Consider the following 20273-nt stretch of genomic DNA (forward strand, 5'->3'; position numbering starts at 1 on the left):
GACGCGCCATATGACCACAACCACCCAATGGTGCGTCTGTATAACACTAAGCTGGCTAAAATGCTAGCGCTGGATCTTCTCCCTTTTTCTTTTGTAGAAGGGGTTGGTTTTCTAGAATTAGTGGCAGCGCTCTGCCCTAAATGGAAGGTTCCTAGCCGGTACTATTTTGCCCGAGTTGCGGTTCCAGCACTACATGAAGATGTGCTGGAGGTGATTGGGGCAGCTTTGCAGAAGAGTGTTGTTCACACTATACATCTGACAACAGGCATGTGGACCAGTGGCGCAGGCACTGATTACATGTGCATCACTGCACACTGGGTCTCTTTTTCAGGGGTTAAAGCAAAGCTAAACGCAGGTGCTGACCTGGACCAAGTTTTTAAAGCTGCTCGGAAACATGCAACACTAGCCATGTTTGGCTTGGAGAAACGTCATACAGCACAAAACATTTTGAATGAGTTCAACACAAAGGTCTTTCACTGGCTGTCTCCAAAAAAACGCGGCATTGGTTATGTTTCCACGGATAATGGCGCCAATGTAGTTAAGGCCATGGAACTGGGTGACTATTTCAGAGTGCCGTGTTTGGCGCACTGTATAAACCTGGTTGTTAAAAAATTCTTGGATAAAGACAGTCCAGCATGCCAGTTAGTGGTCACCTGCCGAAAAATGTGCAACCATTTCAGCCATTCTTTTAAGGCCCGGAAGCATCTGAGGCGCCTGCTACATGAACGTCGAATGCCAGTGAAAGCACTCATCCAGGAGGTGCCAACACGTTGGAACTCAACCTTCTACATGCTTGAGCGTCTGTATGAGCAGTTTACGGTACTCGATCAGTATTTCTTAACACTGGGTACAGCTGTGAAGGAGGACCTGAGGTTAAATGCGGCAGAATGGGAGCTAGTTAAAAACCTGACAGACATGCTTCGTCCTTTTGAGGTCTTCACGCGTGCAGTCAGCAGGGAGGACTGTAATTTGGGAAAAGCTATCCCATTGTTGCGCATGCTGGAGCACAAACTGAAGGCGGTGTCTTCAAAGTTTCAAAAAGATGAAGAAAAGCAAGAAGCTTTTGTTTTGGCGGAGAAATTATTAGAGCGCCTACTTGGCGATGAACGTCTTCAAAAGATCCACTCAGAACAGCATTACATTTGTGCTACTATTCTGCATCCACGCTACAAAAAGGCGCTGGCAGGCTGTGCATTATTTCCTTTTAGTGATGAAGATGTTACAAAGTACAAACGTTGGCTAGCCATCAGGTTTGAAAGAGAACGGAAGCAAATTGAAGGAAAAGGCAGTACATCAGCATCAGCAGGCCATCCCCAGTCAAAAGACTCCACTTCTGCACCTGTGGCTGTGGCAGAAGTGACCTCTCAGCCGTTAAAGACACCGGCAACCGCATCATCTGCACCAGACACAACAGAAATATCGGGTGATGAAGAGGATTGGCTAGCTGAGATTGGTTATGGTTCTCAAAAGGTCCGAGCAAAAATTCAGCAAAGTGGAGGAACCGTGGAGAACTTTGAGTCGATGGTGCAGGACTATCTGAATGACTCAACAGAGGTCTATGTTAATGCTGACCCATTGGCGTATTGGCATGGAAAAAAAGAATTGTGGCCAGAGATCACCCGCCTGGCTATACATTACTTGTCTTGTCAACTCGCAAGCGTGTCTTCTGAACGTGTTTTCAGTGCTGCTGGTGGCATTGTAACTTGCAAACGGACCCGCCTCTCGCCCAAAAATGTGGAGATATTGACAATGATCAAGATGAATGAGCACCTCATACCACCAGATTTCAAAGTACCAGATTGCACGACGGAAGAAGACAAGGAGGACAACAACTTAGATGAGGGAATTTCTTCTGTGTTAGGTGACACTGACCTACTCCTGTCTGAATTTGAGTATGAGGACGAACTCTTCTTCCCTGACACCGAGCCCTGAAAATGAGCCAATGAATTCAGAAATTTTCTTTTTCGTACTTATTCACTTTTATTCCTGTGTTTCTGTCTTTCTTTGTTTTGCACAAGTTAATATAATTAAAACTTTAATCACCTGTACTTTTGCTTTTTGGCTGTTTGGGGGGTCTTCTACTTGTTTTCGCCTGGGTTGACGGTTCTGAGGCCATTGCTGGGAAGGTCTAATACCGGATAAAACTGGTTTAAACAACATCCATGAGGAAAAAGGTTTTGCATTTTCTGACTTTTCGCTCAATGTAGCGTTTTCGGGGGCCTGTTTAGGGGGCTTCCTGGTGTTTGTGGGTGGGTTTCGGGGTCTGGGAGCACTACTGGGTATGGATAGTTTAGATAGCAAGAGGTTTGAAGGAAATCCATGCAGGCAGAGGGGAGTTAGGGCCTAGCTGCAGAGCGCGCGCTGAGTGATTTTGCAAAAATTCAGAAAAGTGACAGTCCACATTTTTGTACTTTTGCTTTTTGGCTGTTTGGGGGTCTTCTACTTGTTTTCGCCTGGGTTGACGGCTCTGAGGCCATTGCTGGGAAGGTCTAATACCGGATAAAACTGGTTTAAACAACATCCATGAGGAAAAAGGTTTTGCATTTTCTGACTTTTCGCTCAATGTAGCGTTTTCGGGGGCCTGTTTGGGGGGCTTCCTGAGGCCATTGCTGGGAAGGTCTAATACCGGATAAAACTGGTTTAAACAACATCCATGAGGAAAAAGATTTTGGCACTTTTTGTAACTTAGGGTTCGTTAGGGTTAGCCCTAGCAGCAGGATTGCATGTGTTACGGGGTGTTCTTGATTTTTGCAACTGAGTTCTGGGGTTTTAGAGCACTCGTGGGAATGTGTAATTTTTGTTGCAAGTGATTTGAAGAAAATCCATGGTGGGAAAGGGGGGATCACTTACTCTGTGAGAGGCACTTAGTGTTGAAAACATTTAGCCATTTACACTTAAATGAAGAAAATGACACAGACTTAAGTTTCAGGAAAACAAACTTACTGTTAAACCACCACCCACCAGACTCAAAAGCAGTAAAAAACAGGTATGCTCAGATAAAGTTTGAAAAAGTATATTTGTATAGTCCTAACAAAATAATCTCCCTCAAGACCCTCCCTAACCCTAACGATTGTCTTTCAAAAGTCCCAAAAAGAACCCAACTCCCAAATCCCACCCCCCAAAAGTCTCTAAAAAAGGGGCAAGGGACACTACGGCAGGATGCTGTTCACTGTAGCGGCCAGGGCATCATACTCCTTGCGGAGGGTGGCATGGTCGAAGCGGAGGCCCTCCACCAAGTTCTTATAGGTTAAAACCTCCTGCTCCAGGTAGGACACTCTGAGGGATAAGCGGCGCTGGCGTGCCTTGCAACTCCTGTGGGGGGCAGCTGATGTCTTTGCTGCTCGGCGGTGGCGGTTGGCTTTGGTAGCCCGGCTCCGTACCGCTGGAGCACTGCGCTGGCTGGCAGCCCGTGTGGACCCGGAGGAAAATGCAGCTGTCGCAGTAGATGTACTAGTAGACTGCGTGTCCTCCTCCTCCAGGGCCAGCAGCCGCCGTCATTCTGCAACAGTGGCATCCAGCCTCCGTTGCCGGGCCATTCGAGCCTGCTCCTTCCTTGATGGTTTGTTGGATTTGGAAGGAGCAACTATATAAAGAAAGAAAGACATAGTCTGTAACCAATGCTCTTAAGATTAACACAAAATGATTGAGCAGAAAGTTGTGTCACAGTACAAGTAGCAACTTGAAAGCACAGTACATAACTATTGAGGCCAGTATCTATCTAACCTCCCACTTCTTCATCCTTGGCTTGCTCTAACATTAGTGTGAGTTTAAGGAACAAATTCTACGAGCACTATGGACTTCCATTACAGTCGACTATGACAGTAGTACACCAGTCTTATTCTTCTTCTTCTCTCTTGTTTATGAAAATTGGTACGTTATCTTCTGCAAGCCGGCATAATGCCAGCACAGTGAACTTGCACCCGAGAAAAACAGACGCACACCATGATGAGTGAGACAGGCTTGCGTTACTGTACCGGTACAGTACTTGCAGGTGGTGAAGCTCATATTTTTCCATTACAGGTGGCACTGAGAATACTCTGTTAAAAGGGCTACGGCTTAATTAATTTAACTTTCACCCTACAGTGCAAATGAGTACTAGAGAAGGAAAAAGAAGAAACTAAATAATCTGATTATCTATCACTTCACATGGGATGTATTTGATTACATATGGGATGACTTTAGGTGCTTTGCTTTTTTGAGTGAACAGTGATACACCCACACATGAATGACGTACTACTACTAAACTAAAATTATTAAGAGAGGTAGGGAGGGTCCACCGTAATAACCGGATATATGCTGTGCTTGCAGTTGCATACAAACTACTGCTACTATTCATGGTAGTATTTGGACAAAATTACAACTTCTTTTCCTTGCCTTTCCTACACTGGAACGGACGTGCGGGTGCGGTGTTACATGCTCTTCAAAGTAACACTTAGTTCAGGGGTCTCCAAACCGGTCCTGGAGGGCCGGATCCATGCCAGATTTTTTGGATATCCCCATTGAGATACATGTAGTTATTTTAAAAATCTGGCATGTATCCGACCCTCCAGGACCGGTTTGGAGACCCCTGACTTAGTTCATCCAGTGACCGTCTACTCTCTCTAGATACACATATGCTATCTAAGAGTCAGATAGTACCATGATCCAGGCATCCATCCATTCAAAGTATATGCACACATACAGTTTCTGTTTCACCCACCAAGGCTGTTCTCCTTCCACCCATTCTTGCTTCATCATTCAGCCAGCCATGCACCATACCATATTCTTCTCAGCCACCTTGGGGACCAAGCAAACACATATCATTCTTCTTTGCCAGTCATCATTAAATTTCTCATCCTTCCACACTTACTTACACCCTTCTTTCGCTTTTCGTTTTTTTATGTGCACACTAACAAAAGAATCTCTGTGACAAAAGCAGTAACCACAGACATATGCACATAAAATACTGCTTTTCGTTCATCCCATCCATCAAGTTCATCTCAGATCTGATTGGGATTCTTCTCGCTAAAAACTTCACAGCTAAGTCGAAGTACATTTAGAGGAGGCTACTACCTGGTTGATGCACCCGTGCAGAAAGCACACTCTGCAGTCTTCAATCTCAATAAGTAAGGAATATATAGCTTACCTCTGCCCGCCACCACCGTGTGAACCCTCACAGGCACATTGGTGTCGTCCGGCACTTGCACCGCCTCCTCCCCAGAAATGTCCTCCGAGTCCTCATCCACCACCACCACCTCCCCGCTGGCCCCGCCACCAGATGTTCCACCTACAAAGTACATTTAAGAATGTTAGAATACACCACTCACTACTATATAATATTTGGTCTAGGAATAAAGAAATGTGAAAAAAAACAGAAAACAATGTAATAATTTGTGACTGTCTAATCTAAAGTAAAAATTTTCCTTTTTCCAGGGTAGGCTCAGTGCATAGAGCTATTGCTGACTAGAATGGGAGTCCAATGGAATTGCCAAATGTGCAATCTTAGTTAGCTACACAGACAGACTAATGAGAATAATCTAGTAATACCACAGGGAGTCATAGTCGAGGCAGGATAAGAATTTAGATACAGTCTAGAAGAAGATCAAAGACGATTTATAAAAAATCGAATGAGGAACGCTAGGAAAAAATAGGTACTCTATATTAAAATGAAAACTTACTGGGGCCACTGCCCTCGCCTGGCCAATCCTGGCCTTCTACAGCAGCAGCAGCAGCGTCCTCCAATGCCCTCTTGCCCCTGGGGGGAGCTGATGTACAACATGAAAGAAAGAAAGACCAGAAAACATGGATGATATTTGTCAACCAAATCAAACATTTCAAAAGAACAATAACAAAATATTTTGCCGAAATAGCAAATAGACAATTATTCCACGGGATATATTGACCGATCTCATGTGGTCTACTACGTTATTAGTATTGCTTGATTTGCGGATCGTTGACTTGGAAAGTTCCTATGTAACTCACTAAACAAACTACTAAAAAGGTTTGCCTAGGCCTGGCAGGCAGCAGTCCGCAGCACGCGAAGTGACAGACAAAGTCCATCGTGATTGCAGATCAGTGAATACTCAAACTATCAATCCACCACCACTATTTCTTCTTATCGCCATGTGTACAAAGGAAGGACTGGACTTGAGTCTGTAGGGGCTGATTTAGAAGCCCCTTGCAACTCTTTTGCTCCATTGTTGCGTGACTTTTGTGACGCAGCGGCAGAACAAAACTGGCGCCATGGTGCGGCGTATATTAACAACGTGACGCATATGGGAGATGCATCACGTTTTAAAGCCCTGCGCCATCAGGGGGCGTTCCGGCGCAAGTTTATTGCTCTTGGTAAAAAACAAAAATTTGCAATATAATAACACACAGAGCGGGAGAAAACAGAGTAGTGATGACATAGCTAGAAATAGCTACTACTACTCACCAAGCCCGGGGATCTCTACACGAGCACGTCCAGCAAGTCGCTTTCCCGGTCCATGAGATCCATCCAGCGGTGGGTGGCCTGGTTATAGGTGCGCCGGACCCCAGAGTGTTCAAACATGGCCCGGCACACCTTCTCCCACCGCTTCCATCGCTCCCGGATCCCGTAGCCGGTAGCGATCTTGCCGCCTCCCATGATGGTCTTGGGGAGGCGGCGCTGGACGTGAAAGACTAGTGCGGCCACCTCCTCCGCACTAAAAATCTCCAGAGCTAGACCTGTCTCCCCCCTCAAATGCCCGCACGGGAGCCGGGCACGGGGTGCGGGACCCTTCCCCTTCGCTGGCTTCTTCCCGGCTCCCTTTGCCATGGTCTGGGCAGAAAGGAAGCAAAATAATACAGAAGAAATAGAACAGGGAAGAAGAAAAGAAAAGCGTTTAAAAAAGTAGTTTAAAATTAACAAAAAGTAGCAGAAAACACAAAAATATAGAGCTAGAAAAATAGAGGAATAGATAATAAGTAAAATAGATAAAAAAAAACTTCAAACAAGCAAAGGATGGCAGGGATTCAGAGAGGATACAGAGAGCATGCCCAGAACCATAGCAATGAATGAGAAACAAGATGCCCGCGCCCGTTCACGACCGCATAGGTAAGTTCGCGCGAGATTTTCCTCGCGATCACACGCAAAATTGTACTAGCGAGCCGCACACTTTGCGAGATTACACATAGTGCCCGGAAACGGAATTACGTCACGCAAACAAGATGGCCGCGCCCATGTACGACCGCTAGGGTAACTTTGCAAACGTTGCGCTACAAGCGGCTTGCGAACACGCAAAAAATCACGCGAACAAACACGCCGCAAAAAAAACAAATCGTGTATTCGCACGAATTCGCGGCTTCCGAAATCGATCTCTCACGGATTCGCGCCCCGCAAATCGCACAAAATTGCAGAAAAACGATTTTTGCAAAACTGAAAGCACTCAGCAGGTGCAAAAGTTCAATCTTAACATTAGTAACCATACACTCTAGTGCTTCCTGAGGGGCCCCTCCAGAGTTCAGTTGCCTATTTGCAACTATTCTATGACCCTGCTCTGACCCTCACAGCAGGCTCATAGAATAGCTACAAGTAGGCCATAAAGGTCCTGTGAAAAAAAATTGCACTGCAACAGAAAGAAAATTACAGATAAGGAAGGAAGCAGGTGCCAGCCAGACTGGAAGTTTAAAAATCAGTGACACATTAATCAACACCAAATTAATTCTTGGCAGTTGAAGCAGGGCAGGTGTGCTTGCTTTTTTTCACCCCCATAATCTACAGTGATAAACCAACCAGAGGGTGGCAGTGATGTACCAGAGGGTGGCATGGGTGTACCAGAGGGTGGCAGTGGTGAAACAGAGGGTGCTGTGAACCTGTGATGATGAACCAGACGTAGAAACAACATAGTCGCGGCTGTTGCGAGCCGACAAGTAAGTTCGCAATTGCGAACTGGTACACAAACCTCGCGAACTGGCAGAAACCCTTGCGAACACCAAAAAACACAAAAATCCGCAAATTCGCGAGAGTTCGCGGATTTTGCGGATTGCGAATCCGTAAATACGCAAGTTCGCGTACGCCAGATTCGCAAAATCCGCCCATACTTATGTAGGATCACAGAGTTGAATTGGGTGGCACATGGGATGAGATTAAGGCACTGGACAAGGAGCAAAAGCCCGGGGAAAACCCTAGGGCTGAGATTTTGGCTTTGCCACGTCGTATCATCAGTTACATGCATTCTCTTATTCCATCCAGGCGAGTGGATTGAGATAAGTTAATGGCATGTCGTCAAAAGAAAGAGGAGAGTGTGTCTGTTTTTTTTATTCGATTTGAAAGGGTGTTCTTGGATTTCAGTGGGCAGGATTTGTCAGTTGAAGGTGGTATTTGTTTGTTTCTTTACAGGTTTGTCACAAATTTGCTTCTAGAGATTGTGGCTCGGTTGCAAGCTTCGGAGAGCACTTGGACTACCTCCTCCCCTTCTGTGATATTGAGTATGGCTCAGTATTAGGAGCTTTGAGAAAATGAGGAAAAGGACAAAGTGAAAAAGAAGAGTAAAGATTTGAAAACAAGGGTTTTGCTGCAGCAGGTTGCAAGCGGGTCAGGAATGGGATGAGGAACAAGTCCAGCTCAGAGATCGCGGGGTGCCGGTAGAGGTGATGCACCCTTAGGGCTGAATCGGTGTCTGTATCCCTTCCCACACATCTTGCTCAGGTAGACCCATCAAAATGTAGAAAACTACTCAGGCACACCTATCCTTCCTTTGTGTGTATGTGTCTAGAGGGAATGCAGAAAGCCAGCTGTCACACAGCCAAGACATGCATTCTAGAGACAGGCAGAAGGCACGAAAAGGTTTAAGTAAAAAATGATATCTTTCTAGAAGTAGTATTTTCAGACCAGGAATTTAAAAAACAGCTTCACTAAAGGATGCATTTTTAAATTGTTAGTCCAGAGACACAAAACTTACTTTCCTTATCTTTTCCCAATAGAAAGTTACACTTGTAAAAGGTTACAAGGCAGTTCCAATGTTACCCTGTGGGAGAAATGGGCCTTGCAGTATTGAAATAAGAATTTAAGAGTGTACACTACCAGGACATGTAAAACTTGAAAGTACATGTCCTATCTTTTAAGTATGTTGCCCCCTGCCTATGGGCTATACAAGGCCTACTCTAGGGGTTACCTATGTATAATAAAAGGGAAGGTTTAGGCACTGCAATAGGTGAACTTGTCAGATCGAAATGGCAGTTTCAAACTGCACACACAGGCTTTGCAATGGTCGGCCTTAGAAATGAGGAAAGGGCTACTTAGTTGGGTGGCACCGCCAATGCTGCAGGCCCACTAGTATCATTTGATTTATAGGCCGTGGGCACAGGTAGTGCACTTTACTAGGGACTTATAAGTAAACCAAATATGCCAATCATGGATAAACCAATTATCATCACATTTCAGGTAGAGAGCACATGCACTTTAGGAGGAGGCAACATGTTTGGGGGTGACTATGCAGAAAAGGCCACTTTCAACAAACGCAAAGGCTGATGGCAGGGCATATTAAGGTAAGGAAGTATCAGAGGTACCTCATATTACATTTGAATCTTTATGATGTGTGGCGAAAGAATGGCAGGGCTAAAAGAGAGTATACTTCCTTTAGTAATACATTTCAGATTTTCCACCAAGAATGAATATTTTTTTAATGGAAAAGTTCTGTTAAACAATGTTAAGAAGGTCATGCATATCCCGGTTTACTGTTCAGATCATGGGGCTGTTAGATCTGGGGTGAGATTTCTAAATGTGCAGTCTAGCTCTCAGTGGCTGTTATTGTTGGACTCAGATATATTGCATGTGCTAAACGAGGAAAGTAGGTATTATTTTAGTATCACGCATGGGTCAGCCCCTATAAGGATAGCTTTGAATTCATACCAGGCAGTGGCGTGAGGGATCTTTTACAACCAGGGATTTATTGATTCAAGGAAATTACATGCAGAGGACAGGAGTTATGAGGAAGAGATGGAGCAGTGGAAAAAGTACTTCCGGTGTCTTCTCCAGGGGTGGAAGCAGTCAAAAGAAGGCTAGATGAGAAATGTATGGCTTATATTCAGGTAATTGAGAATAGGATCAGAGTTAGATGGTATGCATGCAAGCTGACCCACTTTGAGTATGGCGAGAGGAGTGATAGCCTGCTAGCTTGGAAGACTAGAGTGGGTAGACGGTGAAATTATTTAGAGAGAAATGATAGTGGATGGCAATGGTAAGGTATCAGAAGGTGCGGATGAGATCGATGAATGCTTTTACAAAATGTTTGAGGATTTATTTTCTGATTGGGGCCCTTTTCAGGGCAACAGATTTAAGGGAGTGGTTAGCAGGGATACAGTTACTGGCCCTGTCTAGTGTTGAATGACAAGGTCTTCTGCAGAACATCACAAAGTAGGAAATTATTCTGCAAGCTGACAAATCCCGGTATGGGAAGGCAGCAGGTCAGAATTCTCTTCCGGGGGAATTTCATAAGGGTATGAAAGAAAGAATTGTCCCAATATGGAAGGAGTTGTTTAACGTGCTATTAGAAGCAGACTCAGAAATCACCCATCCTGAAATGACACCATGAAACCTTTTCTCTTGAAACCAAATAAAAATGCTGTACATCCAGAACAGAAAGATTTTGTGCCTGTAAGCAGCTGCATGATTTGACACCCCAGTTGATATCTGCAATAAACATGGCGCCAGTGAACTCCTACCCATTGGATATTGTCACCATTGGCGCTAGTAAGGTGTTCAATAGATTGTACTGGGCTTAATTGTGGAAGGTCTTAGAATTTTTAGACTCCCCTCAGGTTTTTTTGCTGCAGTAAAGGCTCTCTGCACTGCACAATCAGCTCAGATTTTGGTTAATGAGAAGCTGACAAAGAGGGTTAACATCTTGAGGGAGGACATGTCAGGGCTGCCAACTATCCCTATTACTTTTTGATTTGTATATAGGGCCATCGGTGCAGGATTTTAGGGCAGACACAGAAACTGTGCCTGTTGATTTGCAGAAGTAAAAGATCAAGCTGGGCCTCTATGCAGATTACATTATATTGCATAGGAAGGTTCCACAGAAAAGAGTGGACTGCATGGAGGTTATGCCAGAAGCATTTGGGGCCTTTTTGGGTTATTCCATAGATAGAGAGAAGACAGAGGTGACAGTATGGAATATAGCATGTACTGGGGTGCGCTATGACAGTATGATAAGGTACTTAGGCATCTGAATTTTGCATAAGTTTTAAGAGGTACTGGAGCATAATTTCAGGAGGGCGAGGAAGGAAACTGATTAATTGTTATCTAGATGGGGTAATCTCACCTTGACCACCCTTGGCAGAACAAATTTAGTGAAGATGACAATCCTCTCTAAGCTGACCTATCTTTTTGGCAATATCCCACTGTCCTTTTCTGAAGGTAGTTTAGAAAAGATTTAAGAGATGATAGGAAGCTTTATAAGAGCCTCTAAAAGTCCGAGACTTAGTTGGAGGAAACGAAGTAGAAAGTGGTTCAAATTAGGAACTGCAGAATGCATTTGATGAGAGGCCAGATGACTCTAGGAAGGGCAGAACCTATGCAGGGCTGTTGAATATAATTGAGTAGTATGGTTTCCTGTATACGTTTGGGAATCAGGAGTTTTTCAAGAAGGTTTAGCTGAAAGTACTGCAGTGATTTAAAGATGTTTGGTATCTCATGAGAAAAATCCTTGGAATAGCATACTCCTCAAAATTTGCTCCAGTTTGGAATGCCTCAGGTACGCCCTCTTTTCTGTTGGATAAGCTGTGTTTCCCATTGGTTAAAGTTGGTATTAATCTGTGGGGCAACTACGGGAAAGTTCCAGGCAGTCTTGTGGGAGGCCATAAGGGAAGAATCTAAGGGTACACAGTTGTGGTACAAATACTTTCATTTGGCTTCTTGGGGGTCTGAGCATGAATGATTCAGTGGGGAAAGATGTGCATTGGTGGCTAGATACAGCACCCCAAGCCAAAAAAAAAAGGAAATCTCTGTCCGGTATTGGGAGCTAGTGAAGGCAGATGAAGAGAGATGTAAAATATTGGTTTATCCCTGGCATGGACTTCAGCCGTAGATGATCAATCCTGATATTTGGCAGTCTTCTTTACACCTCCTATAGTCTACTGTGAAATCAGCACCAATTAGGAAAAACCATCCTTTTACCGTGCACAGAATATATCTGTGCTGTGGGTGCCCTCCCTTGTAATCTATGCGGGAAGGAAAAAGTGGATTAGATTAATATTTTTGTGCCTTGTCCCAGGTTGTGCAGTTTTTGGGAAAGTGTGTTATGAGCAATTTCTTAGCTTTTCAGAGAACAAATCACAATGTGCCCCCTCCTGATAATCTTTGAGATGAATTTTCAATATGATTTATGATTTATGCATGTGGCACAGATAGATTTGCCTTCATTTCTCTATGATTTTGTTGATGAGGAGTGACATCTGTATAAACTGTCTGAAGCTCCTGGGAGTTGGGTGAAATCAGTAGACAGAGTTTGTAAGATGGATTTGGAGTGTAAAAGTAGCAGGAGGATGGAAGACCTTTGGGTAGCATACATTCTATTTTAGAGAGAACAATCTCGACTTCCTCTGGGTCAATGATTAAGCCTAACTTGATATTCTGACGTGCTGTATGGGGGCTCTCCCCATTATTTATTTTTTCGCCCTTCACTGAGAATCGGCAGTGATAATTGCAGATGGTCAATGGACACCTTTGATGTGGCGAATTGTGTTTGTTGGCATGTAAAGACAAATAAAAAAATTGCCTCATGCACTTTTTGGCCCTCTACAACATACAGCATATGGCAACGGTTAAGCCCACTTCAGCCATTGGCAAACTTCAATGTTACTGAGTAGCACATCAAAACAAAGTAATTCCTTTCAGTGCCAGAGACTACCATGGAAATGCATGTTTTTAGCCACTCATTTTTATTGACCCAGCAACTTACCCGATTATAAGGTTTTGTAGCCAATGCAAGGTAATTTGACTTTGCCAGCACTTGTTTATCTTTAAGGCAGATTTTATTATAGCAAAGTAATCGATTGAATATTGCAACAATGTACTTCATGTCTAAAATGTCAGCTTACTGCTAACAAACACATTTCAAATTCTATTGTTGCTCTGGTATGAATTTACCTTAAATAAATGAAAAGACAAGAGGCATTTGTCAAAACAAGATGGTTTAATTAAACACTGCTGCCGGGAGAGCCTGGCATCTTTTCAAAATCTCTTGAGGTACAACGTTTTGGCTAGTAATTTATACAGTTCATGATGTGCAAACAAATGATCTCGCCATTCCTAAAGAGCATCTTAGTCATAAATCAATCAAATGTGTGCATCGGATAAGAACACAAATGGCTCTCAACCTCAGGGAGAGCTAATATGGGCCAGTGTGTATGTGTCCAGATGTCCGGCTTAAGAAGCATGTGAGCATTACGTGTGGTGTGCATGTTGTGTCCTGATTGGTTGAGTGTTCCTGTCTATGTGTGATATCTAGCTTTGTGATATTTCTGGGAAATGTGAACCTTTGGCCAAACGTATTTTTTTGGAGCCAATTACCTCGGACTTGCTTGTGGTGCCACTATCTAACTGTGGAATAGATCAGGGTTTTCCCTGAATGTGTGTTTGCCTTTAGTTTATGGGGGACCCAACCTGTGATCTGTTACTCAATAGCCATGGGCGTGGGTCACAGGGCCTGCGCCTGACCATGTATCTCTGACTCGGGGTTGATGGGGAGGTTGCCTTGGGTGAATTGGACAGCAATGATGTACGTTCATCGGAACTCCTAAGAATAATATAGCAGAAACTGGTATAATTTTATCGACATTATCAACAAGGAGTGTACATTTGTTATCTTGTACATTGACATCATTTTTTTCCAGAGTTTTACATAGAGTGAACTTGACCTGAAGTCAACACTACCAATGCCAAAGAACTCTTCAACGTCATACAGCAGCTCACCAAACCCCCCAGCAAAGCCATAGACATCACACCCTCCCAGGACCTCAGCAACAAAATCAGCCACTACTTCCATCATAAAATCAAGGCCCTCTGCAACAACTTCAGCGAACTGAACCCGGACACCATCCCCCTCCCCACCACCGACAACTAGCCATCTATCACCACCTTGAGCCCTGCCAACACTGAGGACACCGCCAAGACCATGAAGAACACCCACTCAGGATCTCCCACAGACCCCTGCCCACCGCACATCTACCACCGAGCCACCACCGCCATAGCACCCGAGCTAAGCTGAACCATCAATGCCTCCTTCCAAACCAGCATCTTCCCCAACGACTGGAAGCGGGCACAGGTCAAACCCCTCCTCAAAGAAGCCCTTGGCTGACTTGACGGATCTGAAAAACTGCCGGCCCATCTCTCATCTCCCCTTCACTGCCCAGCTACCACCTTCATCAAAGAGAACACCATCCTAGACTCCTCCCAATCTGGATTCCGCAGTAACCCCAGCACCGAGACCACCCTCCATGCCACCACCGAGGACATCCACATGCTACTGGACCAGGGTCACAGTGCTGCCCTCATCTTTCTAGACCTTTCCTCAGCTTTCAACACCGTCTCACATAGCAGCCTCACAGCCAGACTCCACGACGCAAGAGTACGAGGAACTGCCCTCAACTGGGTCCAATCCTTTCTCTCCAGCAGATCCCAGAGAGTCAGACTCCCATCCTTCCTCTCTGAAATCATGGAGATCACCTCATGGATCCTCGCTCATCCTCACCGCTATCGTGAGACAATATGGGCTCAGCATCTTATCCTACGCAGACGACACCCAGCTCATCCTCTCCCTCATGAAGAACCCCGTAAACACCAGACTATGCTTCCAGGAAGGAATGAAGGATGTTGCAGCCTGGATGAACAACAGCTATCTCAAGCTCAACTCAGAGAAGACAGAGGTCCTTGGCCTCAGCCCCTACAACATCGCATAGGACAACACTTGGTGGCCTTCCACCCTTGGGAGCTCTCTCACCCCGGCAGACCATGCACAAAACCTCAGCATCATCCTCGACTCCTTCCTCACCATGACCCACCAGGTCAACGCCATCAACTCCAACAGTTTCAACTGCCTTCACATACTCTGCAAGACCTTCAAATGGATCCCCCCTGAATTCAGAAAGACCGTCACCGACACACTCATAACAAGCAGACTAGACTATGGCAACGCCCTCTACGCCGGAATCCACAGAACTCTCCTACACAAACTTCAAACCATCCAAAACACTGCAGCCAGACTCATCCTCGTAACCCCATGGCATAAACACACGACCCAACACCTAAGAGACCTCCATTAGCTACTAGTCGAGAACTACTCACTCAAGCCTACAAATCCCTACACAACATCAGACCCAAATACCTCAATGAGAGAGTCTCTTTCCATGTACTCAAAAGGAACCTCCGTGCCGCTGACCTCGCACTAGCAGGAATCCCCCGCATCTGCAGAAACAGAGCAGGCGGAAGAGCCTTTTCCTACGTCGCAGCCAAGGCCTGCAACGAGCTCCTGGTTATCATCAGATGCTCCCCTACCCTGCACACTTTCAGGAAGGACCTCAAGACCCGGCTCGTCGACTGAACCCTCCCCCAGCACCTTGAGATCCTCATGGGTGAGTAGCGTGCTTTAGAAAACACCTGGTTGGTTGATTGATTATTTGATTGAAGTTATCAGAGCGCTTTACATGAGCACCTGTGGCGTTACACAAGGACACATTCATTGTTGTTAGGCACGGGGAGATTAAGTGACTTGCCCAGAATCACAGCATGTTGAGCGTCATTGCCGAGACACGTACCTGGTTCCCAGGTTTGAGGTCGACCGCCCTAGCCATTTAGACAACATCCTCTCCTCATTCTTACTGATACTGTCAAAGATATGTTTCCTTAGATCTAAACGTACATTGACATTGCTCTTATTGGCAACAATAATATTATGTTACAAGCATGAAGTATGACATACATTGGTATCATTGTTGCTGATGTCTGGACTGCTATGCAGGCACAAGTTATGGTAAACATTAACATTGCACTGAGGGGCATTCATGTGGTTAAGTGGGCATAGGCTTTGGCATACGTTCACATTTACTGATATTGTCATTGTCAGGCCTACGCATATCTTGACATTCATTGACATTGTATTCACCCATTCCAACATCCCCCCTCTAGTTGATTCATCAACTACTCTATCTTCCTCATCTATCATGACAGTTATGTTATTTGAAAGTGTGTGTGTGTATGTAGTGTCGGTTGTATTTTCCATAGCTAAGATACTCCCACTTGTAGGAAACCACGTACCAGAAGTACAGCAAGGAGAATCAGCATCACAGATGTCTGTAACTTAGACACTCATAAGGGGATCCACAAAAAGATACAATGCAACCAGTCCCGCTCCGGGGCATCTCCCTCCTTCTTCATAATGGCTTATAGATTAAGCAGATCTTGGATGGCGCAGGCTAATGCCCAATTGTTTATGTCATTTCCAGGGATAAAAGTACAACAGGAAGCACCAATCTTGGCACACAGCCCACCCTCCTTCGCAGTCATCAAGTTCAACACTTACCGATGTTAAATCACCATTAGGTGGATGGCTCGCAGTTCTTCCTTGAAATCGTTTAGGCCAAGCTCAGTATTGTTAATCAATCGCATCAACTCCCATTTGGTTATTTGCAACCAGCGGGCGTTTGCTTTTGTTTGTGTGATGAAGAAGGGCATTGACCCTCACGCGAATACTTGAGCTTCTGTGAACAGACTGAATTCTCCTGGAATGCCCTTGTATTGAGCCCAGACTAGAGAAAGTATGGTCACAAGGGCCCAGAGGTCTGCCATCTATGGGCAAGCTGGGTGTAGGCAAAGCCACAGCAATGCCAATAGAAATCCATTACCATGGAGGTGCCTCATTTCAGGTCTTGTTCCTGCTGTATCATGCTGTAATTCTTGCTGCTCCACAACAGTAAGTTTACATACAATAAGGGGATGTCCCTTCTTCTCCAACCAAATGTACCTTTGATCTCGCTTTCCCAGATTTCCTGGCATGGGTTGTCAATGCAGGCTTTGGACCTCCTCGCATTGGACTCATTTCCCTCCACAAGATTGATACGAGCAGCCCTGCACTGGAATTCCATGTCCGGGGTCCAATGATCATTAAAGAAGGTGGCCTCAAAGATGGTAAAGACTGCCCAGGGACTGCAGACAAAGGCAGGAGAGGATGTATTTGTGTACAGGTGTGGCGGTCATGCTACCTCCAAGAACCTTTTTTCTATGACGTCCGGGGGCCAAACAGTGTCCTCCCCTATGGTATCCCTTCTGCCAATTCTGCTTACCTCGGATTGGATGTCGCGCTGGGTTCTACTCTATTGGGTTGGATTTTGCCAGGATCGTGCAGAGGTACAAGTAGATAAGGCATTTTGCTTTTTCATGTGCTATATCTTGCCCTAAATGAAGTCTGTCTGCGCCTACGGCGTGAGGTATTAATGAACGGATGTAACATGATTTGTTCATAGTTTGTGTGCCTATATAGGACATTTATTGGTACCAGGTATTGTGTAGGAGTGTGCTGTGTAGTGCGTAAGGAACACTGATGTTGGGTTCAGTTTAGGTGTATGTGAGTTGAGAGAGGTCTCTGCACATGTGTTGCAAGAATGTAGAAGTAGAGCTTCCAAATCATGTACATTTTTGGATCTGGAGGGGCTTGAATAGAGAGTGTTTACAAAAATATAAGGGTACATACCTTGGAAAACATTTGTAAATGTAGGATCATCTTTGGGAGAGATATCTGTTGTCTGAGCCTTTCTTATGTTGGCTGGTGTCTGTGGCCTGATGTCGGGTGGCTGTTGTCTGTGCTCCGCTGGCTGTTGTCTGGGCACCCAGGGTTTTATCGCCTTGGTGCAGCACAGAAAGAATGTCTCTTAAAACCAAAGAGTCCTGATTAAAGGATTGGCGGGCTCTGGCACCATTGGTGCACTTACAGTTCGATCCTTGGCCTGTAGGGTAAGAGCTGTGGGTCGTAGCTTAACTTGGAATAACAATGTAATGGAAGGTCCTGTGTTATTTGTAAAATGAACCTGCTATATGGTTTTACTGGGGGCTATATGGTTTTGCTGGGAGCTATATGGTTTTACTGGAGAGCAAATTTTCCTATCGGGTTGAACAGAGGTGCTAGACCTTTTAATGGCATTGGTCAGGTTTTTAAACTAATTATTGTGAGCATTAGAATTTTGAAGACTACCGGGGGTTTTTAAACTAATTTTAATGTGATTCATATTATGAGTCCCCCCACCCTCTCCTTGCTACAGCCAGGACAGTATTGCTATGGGCATGCCACTCATGACAGTGTCTCTCTAGTCTCCAAGCCTGGTTGGGGAACTTCTATTTTGATGTGGTCTAGTGGACTCTCCGTGATGCATGGGGAAACGTTGTTTATTTTACGGGGTTGCCAAAGTTTGGTTATCTTGAGTCTTGGACCTGACATCTTTGGTGTGGTTTCCCCTGTTTTTCTGCCACTACATCCTGTATTTTAAACTGCTTTGCAGGACTTTGTTTTTGCTGGTTTAGGTAGTCTAGAAACGTTATCACTGCTGATCAGTGCTAAGGTGCAAGTGCTCCCTGTGCAGATTGTGATTATGATTGGTTATCCATGATTGGCATATTTGATTTACTGGTAAGTTCCTAGTAGAGTGCACTATGTGTGCCCAGGGCCTGTAAATCAAATGCTACTAGTGAGCCTGCGGCACTTGCTGTGCCACCCACATGACTAGCCCTGTAAACTTGTTTCAGGCCTGCCATTGCGGTGTCTGTGAGTCTAGTTTTAAACAGCAATGTCGACCTGGCAAGTGCACTCACTTGCCGGGCTCTAACCTTCCCTTTTCACTACAGGTAAGACACCCCTAAGGTAGGTCCAATGTACCCCATGGGCAGCGTGCAGTGTACGTGAAAGGAAGGACATGTACTGGTGTGTTTTACATGTACTGATAGAGAAATTTTGCAATTTCATTTTTCACTATTACAAGGACTAGCTCTCCGATCATTGGAGCTTCACTGTAACATTTTACAAGTGTAACTTTCAATTGGGAACAGCTAGAAATGTGGAGTTTAGGTTCTCTGTGCTCAGAATTTTAAAACACATATTGTAGTAATGGTGGTTTTTAAATTGTGTTTTTTGAAAATGCCACTTTTAGAAAGTGGGCATTTTCTTGTTTAACCATCCTGTGCCTCTGCCTGCCTGTGGAATCAATGTCTGGATATGACTGTCAGGGGCCTGTTTGTACATTTACTTAGTCACACAACAATAGTTGGGGTGTGCCCTGCATATCCTGATGGCCCATCACCAGGCTGATATACCTGAATGGGCTGTGCCTGGCATCTCACAATGCTGTATCTGTCCCCATGGAGTGTGTCTGAAGCCAATACCAGGCAGGACAAGATCTTGTGCACTGATCTGAACTGAACTTTTAGCTTGCTATTTCCTGCTTGAGAAGATTCCCCAAGGGCTTAACATTGATCTTGCTTCCTGTTAAGAAGACTTAGGGACACAAAGACTTCACTTGTAGCATCCTTAAACTCCCCTGCTAGGAGTTCTGACCTGCCTTGTGGAGCCAAATCCAGTTCTGGTCCATTGAAGGTTTTTCCTGCTCTAAAGACCTCCTTGAAGCCATCAAAATTGACACATAGTCCTTCCAGTACTTGGCACAGCCATGCAGGAGAAACATAAACGCATCACTGTTATGCGGTCAAAGAAACCAACGCAGCACCTGCCCATAGCAGGAAATATCCCTGCAGCTTGAGTTCAGCACACCGTTTCTCTGAAGTCCGTGACTGCCGCATTGACATTGACTCTGTCACAGGCCCTGTTGTGCGGGTGACAAGATCAACACATTGTGGGAACGCAGCTGAAGAATTCGATGCAGTACCTGTTTACTGCCAGTACATCGACCTCCTTTGCAGCAGGTTTCCCGATGCATCACCCGCAGACCAGACCCATCTTGGATTTCGATGCATCTCTTCCCCCTACAATCCAGATGTGGAACAAAACTTCTCCTGCGTGCAGCAGGACTGACGCATCGCCTCCTCATGGACTCAGAAACCGATGCATCTCTGTGTTTTACGATGCTTCCCTTCTCTGTGGCTGTTTTGCCTTCTGGATTTTCAAGCATCTGAGGTACTTTGAGTAAAATCACCACATCCATAGAGTTCTATAGACAGAATTGGTTGAAACCTTTTAAAGTCGTATTTTGTGTTGTGTATGTTGGGTGTTTGTTGTTTTGGTCTTATTTGGTTCAGATAAAGATACTTTATTTTGCTAAACTGGTGTGGT

The sequence above is a fragment of the Lissotriton helveticus genome, chromosome 1_1 (genome assembly GCF_964261635.1).
Source record: "Lissotriton helveticus chromosome 1_1, aLisHel1.1, whole genome shotgun sequence".
Classification (NCBI taxonomy): Eukaryota; Metazoa; Chordata; class Amphibia; order Caudata; family Salamandridae; genus Lissotriton; species Lissotriton helveticus.